The following is an 8,239-nucleotide window of genomic DNA, read 5'->3' on the forward strand; positions in this document are numbered from 1 at the left end:
GGTGTCTGTGATGTTTTGTCCCTTTTTTTATTATATTTAATAAAATTGCATTTAAATAAACTCCATTGTGTGGTATACACATTTGTTAAAGTGAATTGAGGAGTTCTATAATGATGGATTTACAGGGGGTCATTATTTTGTAATTGTTCTGATTATTGAGCCCCCGCTTCCTATGAAAACTATGTTAATATTTCTATTTCTGGTGTAGAGCTTAGTACAATATATATATATTTATACTATTACATGGGACACATGTACCTTGTATTACCATTATTCGCTGTATATGAACCCCTTTTCTCCAGGCATTATTTGTCTATAGCATTTTTCACGAACCTGAGGCAACTGAGAACCCTTCAGTGAAGGAATTCCACTAACCCTCACAATACCTACCAGGGGCCTCCCTGCAGTAACTCAGGTAGTTGTACCCATTCTCTTTCCACATTCTATGTGTTCTTCTTTCTTCTTTTTTTTCTTTTTTCTTCTTTTTATTTCTATCATGTAGTTCAGGGGTTTATAGATATATGTCCTGCATCTCATATTTCCTTTAGTGGTGCTTCTTACCCATTCTCATATCATTTACCCTAGTATTTCATGATCCTGAGGCGACTGAGAACCCTTTAATAAAGGAATCCTTTTTCACCTGAATTGTCAAGTGATACTTACCAGTGACTATCACGTAATGTTACAGGTAGTTCCATTTTCTTCCTCTTCTTTCTCTCCTTTCTTCTTTGTCACACGGTCCATTGTGTTATAGCCCAAGTGTCATGATAACACTTGTACCATCTTTTCATTTAGATTCCACCTACAATTATTTACCGATTCCAGTTCTGGAATAGGCTTTCATCATCTACTCACTAGAATTCTCAAGTTCATAAGGTACTGAGACATATACATGTTCACACCATTATAAAGAACAAAGTATAAACATTGAGGTTTTTCTCACACCCATGTTCCTGTGTTCTTTGATATGATATGTGTTCATTTCCTTCACTATATAGGATTGCAAGTTTTCCATTTGTACCTTAATGGCAATGACGCTATACAATTGAACACATATCATCCTGTTATCCATATAGGTGTGTATTTACCTGCTTGACTATTTTTGGTTGTTTGATCCAGAATGTTTCTCCAGATAGGTCATGTGGAAATTTTCTTTCCTCAGTACAAATGTTTTCACTATGGCTTTGGAAAATTTTTTTGTATGTGCATCATGGTCATTTGACCCATTGTACTCTCAAGTAGCAATATATTGTACTGTTATGTTGTACTATGTACTAATTACGTGTTTATATGGTTTTGTAACCCTTTATGATCTTAGATAACTTTATCCTTGATAAAGACCTAAAAACAAGCTCGAAACGTTGGATGAATTATCCTTTTGCACAAATAAAGAATTTTCAGCATTCTAAGAGTTCTTTTCTTACGTTATTGATCACTATAGTGTGCCAGAGCTATTTCTATTGAATTGACTCTTATTTTTTCTGAGCACCTGCTATATACACAGTGAGCCAGACATATTCAATTTTCATTCAGAAGGCAGAGGGAAGCCTTAGCAGCTGAGCCTATATCTTGGCTTGTGAGCATTAGAACAGGCCGGCGATTACAGGGTAACATGAAAAATGTCCAGCTTGCATTATGACTAGAACATGACAATATCCTTTTAAGTACTAACCTATGATGCGTTCCTAAGCAGTTGATGTTATATGTTCTACATTTCATTTTCTGCATACTTTACAAGTAGTAGAATTTGCTTTGATATAGGCAACTGGATTTTCACAATGAAAAGGCAAAGGATAACGCCCGAAAAAGACGCCATACATTATGTCAGTGCCATCACTGACAAACCTGGATTGACCATGAAATACATCAATCCCCTTAAAGGTGAGTTAAAACAAGTTTTAACTAAATTGCCTTAATATTGTCATGCATTAGAATGACTGTCTTAGGTAATGATAAATATTTTCTACAGGAAGAGGAGTGTTTGCTGAAACTGAAATCGAAAAAGGGAGTTTTGTTGCAGAATATCGAGGTGAGCTCACGTATGCACTTACGATGGTAGACAACTACTCGAGATTTATGGTTGTGGTACAAGTCAAAGATCTAATGGCCCATACTGCAGCGAAGGTCTTCCAAGCACACTTATGCAGACCTCATGGCTACTCAGAGAGAGTCCTCACAGATCAAGGCACTGCCTTTGAAGCGGAAATCTTCAAGGACTTCTGCAGCTTTTACCGATGCAGGAAGATGCGTACTACACCCTACCATGCTCAAACCAATGGTTATCAACCTGCTCAGGACTTTACCCCATATTCCAGATGTGGCCTTACAAGTGATTTATAGAGGGGTAACAATACGTTGGGATCATCGGATCTAATCTCCCTTTTTATACACCCTAAAATCTTGTTTGCGTTAGAATAAACAATAACATCATAAAGGTATAGCAGTACCGTTTCAAAGTTTCGGTGTCCCAAGCAGCATTCCATCAGCCTCTGGAAGGTTCCTGGCAAATTGCACAGCTCGAAGGGCATGCTTTTGAACTCGCAGAGACCCATCGGGGTGGCAAAGGCGGTCTTCTCCCGGTCTGCCTCAGCAACGGACACTTGCCAATAGTGACTAGTGAGATCAAGGGTAGAAAAATAATTTGCAGTTGTCAATGCAGCTAGCTATTCCTCAATACAGGGGAGTGGTGCTGTCCTTCTTCTTTAACAGGACCAACGGAGCTGCCCAGAGGCTACAACTGTCACGGATAACCCCAGCCTCCTTCATGTTGCTCAACATGTCCTTGGTACACTGGTAATGTGCAGGTAGATTTGGCTTATATCTCTCTTTGATGGGTGGGTGTGCACTTGTGGGGATGTAGTGTTTGACCCCTTTTATTTTTCAAAAGTCTAGCGGATGTTTGCTGAAGACTTGCTCGTATTCTTGCACTAGCCTGTAGACCCCCTTCTTGTGATGTGAAGGTGTGGAGTCAGTGCCTACGTGTAATTCCTTACACCACTCCTCTGGCTGACTTGGTGAGCTGTCACTGAATGGGTGGGCTGAAGCAATGGTGGATACTGCTGTTTGGATAGCATGTGTATCTACTGAGAACAGCTTATCAATGGTGGCAAATCGGAGCAGCTTAATCTTTTGCTCTCCGCAGTTCAACACTCTCATGGGCACTCTTCCCTTCCATATTAATGAATAAAACTATGATGTAAATAGCATATAGATACCCCATAAATGCAGATAAAAGTAGGTTATGGGAAAAGGGGGAAGAGAGAAACAGGAAAATAGTGGAATAAAGTATACCTTCCAGGTGGGAGAGGAAATGGCAGCACAGCCAGTGGAGGTGAAGCAAGGGGAGCCTGCAACTAAAGAGTTGAGAGCGTTATCACATGGTGACTGAGCCTGATTGTAACGGGAGCATAGAGGTGCCGATCCTGTCTTACCTGCGTTGGTGTAGAAGTGGGTGTCCTGTGGTGGAGTCAGCTATGTGCAGTGGTGGCCGTGGGTTCTTTTATGTGCGACCGTAGTAATAGCTGTGCCCACTTCCTGTATGGGAGTGGAATGCAGTGAGGCTAATGGAACGCACACCTGCGCATTTGTGTTTAACGTCGCGCATGTGCAGAACGGAGAAAAGGCTGCGCTCACTTCCTAATGAAAGGGAGTGAGACGCAGCTGGGAAGGGAAGGGAAAAGATTAGGGTTTGGGGATGATGAAAGGGCTTTCTACGGGCAAGGATGGCAAAGGGTGGCAGTGACGGAAAGTCAGGCAGATGGTCCTGTCCTGTCCTGTCCGTCCGTCTTTTTGTATCATGAATTGGAAAGACTGCAAGGGGGAGGGGAGGTGCTTGTGCCCAAAAGGAGGAGTTATTCAGATTCATTGCAGTGGGCGGCGGCTGCAAAAAGCACCATTCTCCTTGTTTTTGCTCTGCAAAACAGCCTTTTCAAGGGTTTGGCTTGGGTGACAAAATGTCTTCTGTAGGCGTGGGTTTGTCTCCCTCTCCCTAAGATGTGTCCGGTATAGGCCAGGGTGCCACTCAAGGCCGTAACCAATTCGGGTTATAGCTTCTCGGCCTTTTGGCTAAGATCAAGTGTAGTTTCGGAGGACGCTACCTTGGTCGGTACTGGAAGGTGCCTGGGATTGCACGTCTGCCGGCCTTGAGGGAGTGTGTGTGCCTTCTGGTGACACATAGCCCTCTTGTGCCTGGACGGTTCCCAGGCAACGGGAGGCGATCACCTTTGTTATTTTGAAGTCCTACTGATAAACAGAAAAAAAAAAAATTAAATCTGTTCTTATCAGTTTAATATCTGATACGTCCCCTCTCTAGGGACCATATATTAAATGGATTTTTAGAACAAGGAGATGGAAAAAATCTTGCTCTGTCCACTCCACGCATTGACCTGGTATTGCAGTACCTCCAGGACCGGTGCACCCCTTCTTAACCGAGTTTCCAAAAGCAGAACTCAATTCACCTGATTCAAATGAGCCCCATTAGTGAATTGAAAGAAAGCAAAAACTTTATATGCACCTCAATTTGGCCAATTCACTTTTCACACTTTCACCCTTTTTTTTATCTTTCACACCTTTTACTTGCTTTATTGATGCAAAAGCTGTGCCAAATAGCAAACTCATCTCCACTCAACTTGACCAACTCTGCTATGTCCCGTGCAGTATCTTATTCTCAGTCTTATCTAGATCATTTGCAATTGAATAGAATAGATCCCTTTTGGACACATTGGATTCAGCTGCTGCAGTGACTGCAGGTGTTAGAAGATGCAGACTTGGCATCAGGTGCTGTCTATCAGATTCCACTCCAATTAAAGCTTCCATTGTTTTTCGGTGTTTTCTTTGAGCAATGATGATGTCTTTAGTGATCTGTTGGCTCCCTCTCCTGGAGGAAGAGTTTGCTTGCTCTTGGACTTTCAAAAAGAGAGGTCATGATAGACATTTAGCTTCTGAGCCCAATTGGGGACAGTCATGGGTGATGAATGTTTTGCAACCTGCTGCGAAGCCTGATACCGCAATATAAGGAACGTCAAATACTAAGAATGGGCGGCCTATGAAAGAATTAGTACTTTCATTAAGCATACTTAAACGGCTAATTGGGAATAGACAAACTGTAAAAAGCCCTCTGAGAAAGCCCCTCTCTATCCTTTGTCAGTAAGCTTTTCTGTAGTCTGCCTGTTGATGTATTTTCCGTTTGAACAGTGCACAACATGAAGTGACGGAACACTGGCTTGTCACAATGTCCCCCGCTGACATCACAATAGCGCTGCTGCCTAGAAAGCCAGCTGCGCAGCAGAAGTTGCTCTTTGGGTGGGATGGTGGGCTAATGTATCTATTCCTGCTTGGTGAGAGTTTGACATGATCTAGAGCAACGAGTTCCAGCGGCTAGCGGTTGATTATTGGCTGTAATGGGGCTTTCTGGCTGGTGCTAGCCTTTCTTCTTAGCACACAGGAACCACAATCCCTACACCATGCTTCGATGGATTCTCTCATCCCAGCCCAGTAAAACTACATATTTCACACAGTTATAGGCAGCCCATGGGCATTCACCTGGATTAAAACCCATAACAGCTCATAGACCAAACAATCAATCTACCACTGGACCAAAGACAGGAAGCTAAATCCACTGCCTGCGGTAACTAACTTAATCCTATAGGCTACTCACACAACAAACCCAAGAGAAAGGAAAAAAACATGGCTTCGATTATCCATCCAATGAAAACGCATAACCATTGTGAGCCATTGGACAATGCAATTGCACACATGGTGACATGGTGCACGGCCCAATGAATCAAGTCTGTACTTCATATTCACGGTTTAAGCCCTTGGGTTTTAATGTGTCCAGAGTACATATCCAGAAAGATTCCCTTTTTTTGTGCTAAGCACAAGTCAACAATACATTGTAAGCAGATTCTATTACCAGTCCCACACCATTTTGTGACGCATAATCACACAGTGGCCCAATTAAGATTCCAAGTCATCGAACATGTCCCAGCCATACGCAGAGGAGGCAATAGAATTAGGAAGCTCAAAGAAAGGGAATCTTTCTGGATATATACTCTGGGCACGTTGGAACCCAAGGGCTTAAACCATGAATATGAAGAACCGACTTGATTCATTGGGCCGTGCACATTTTTTCTAACGCCCGGTTCTTTTTCGTGTTCACACTATATATGGTTCCACTATGTATGGAGTTCCATTCTTCCTTGTTTTTTATTTGTCATGTTTGTCATGTCTAATCAACTGGTTACATTATGTCTGATTACCTTGTCTAACAGTTTTTTCTCCCCTTTCTTTACCTTCCATGTTCCCATAGTCACGTGAAATATCCCTGTTGCACTTGATTACGGCTCACTATTCACTATAGGATGTCTTATATCTAACATCACACTCTCACCCATCAGCACTCTATAGGTTTGTATAAGGTATGCGCTTACACATCCGGTCCTCCATAGGTATTTCCACTTATGTAACACTATCCCTATGATCACTCATAACTCATACCCTTGTAGTCAATTACAGCCTCCTCTCTCCCCCCCTCCCCTTCTCCCTTTCCATCTATAATTTTGCCATATATACTAGCAAACACTCAGTGTACCTAGTGGCATCCTATAGGTGGCTATTGGACCTTGCTATAGTCCCACTAGTGCCAAGACATTTGCAGAGCGCATCTGCCTGCGTTGCACACTCCAACTAATTATAAGTAAGCCATTATACTAGCAAACACTCAGTGTACCTAGTGGCATCCTATACGTGGCTATTGGACCTTGCTATAGTCCCACTAGTGCCAAGACATTTGCAGAGCGCATCTGCCTGCGTTGCACACTCCAACTAATTATAAGTAAGCCATTATACTAGCAAACACTCAGTGTACCTAGTGGCATCCTATCTGTGGCTATTGGACTTTGCTATAGTCCCACTAGTGCCAAGACATTTGCAGAGCGCATCTGCCTGCGTTGCACACTCCAACTAATTATAAGTAAGCCATTATACTAGCAAACACTCAGTGTACCTAGTGGCATCCTATACGTGGCTATTGGACCTTGCTATAGTCCCACTAGTGCCAAGACATTTGCAGAGCGCATCTGCCTGCGTTGCACACTCCAACTAATTATAAGTAAGCCATTATACTAGCAAACACTCAGTGTACCTAGTGGCATCCTATACGTGGCTATTGGACCTTGCTATAGTCCCACTAGTGCCAAGACATTTGCAGAGCGCATCTGCCTGCGTTGCACACTCCAACTAATTATAAGTAAGCCATTATACTAGCAAACACTCAGTGTACCTAGTGGCATCCTATACGTGGCTATTGGACCTTGCTATAGTCCCACTAGTGCCAAGACATTTGCAGAGCGCATCTGCCTGCGTTGCACACTCCAACTAATTATAAGTAAGCCATTATACTAGCAAAAACTCAGTGTACCTAGTGGCATCCTATCTGTGGCTATTGGACTTTGCTATAGTCCCACTAGTGCAAAGACATTTGCAGAGCACGTCTGCCTGCATTGCACACTCCAACTTTTTTAAACTAAGCAATTTTACTAGCAAACACTCAGTGTACCTAGTGGCATCCTATACGTGGCTATTGGACTTTGCTATAGTCCCACTAGTGCCAAGACATTTGCAGAGCGCATCTGCCTGCGTTGCACACTCCAACTAATTTTAACTTAGCCATTATACTAGCAAACACTCAGTGTACCTAGTGGCATCCTATACGTGGCTATTGGACCTTGCTATAGTCCCACTAGTGCCAAGACATTTGCAGAGCGCATCTGCCTGCGTTGCACACTCCAACTAATTATAAGTAAGCCATTATACTAGCAAACACTCAGTGTACCTAGTGTCATCCTATACGTGGCTATTGGACTTTGCTATAGTCCCACTAGTGCCAAGACATTTGCAGAGCGCATCTGCCTGCGTTGCACACTCCAACTAATTATAAGTAAGCCATTATACTAGCAAACACTCAGTGTACCTAGTGGCATCCTATACGTGGCTATTGGACCTTGCTATAGTCCCACTAGTGCCAAGACATTTGCAGAGCGCATCTGCCTGCGTTGCACACTCCAACTAATTATAAGTAAGCCATTATACTAGCAAACACTCAGTGTACCTAGTGGCATCCTATCTGTGGCTATTGGACTTTGCTATAGTCCCACTAGTGCCAAGACATTTGCAGAGCGCATCTGCCTGCGTTGCACACTCCAACTAATTATAAGTAAGCCATTATACTAGCAAACACTCA

General features: G+C 42.8%; 1 pseudogene; it reads left to right on the forward strand.

Annotated features, from left to right (window-relative positions):
* Positions 1 to 4,216: 4,216 nt before the first annotated feature.
* On the forward strand, positions 4,217 to 4,422 carry LOC142259396 (U2 spliceosomal RNA; annotated as a pseudogene).
* Positions 4,423 to 8,239: the final 3,817 nt, after the last annotated feature.

The sequence above is a fragment of the Anomaloglossus baeobatrachus genome (assembly GCF_048569485.1).
Source record: "Anomaloglossus baeobatrachus isolate aAnoBae1 chromosome 7 unlocalized genomic scaffold, aAnoBae1.hap1 SUPER_7_unloc_2, whole genome shotgun sequence".
Taxonomy (NCBI): Eukaryota; Metazoa; Chordata; class Amphibia; order Anura; family Aromobatidae; genus Anomaloglossus; species Anomaloglossus baeobatrachus.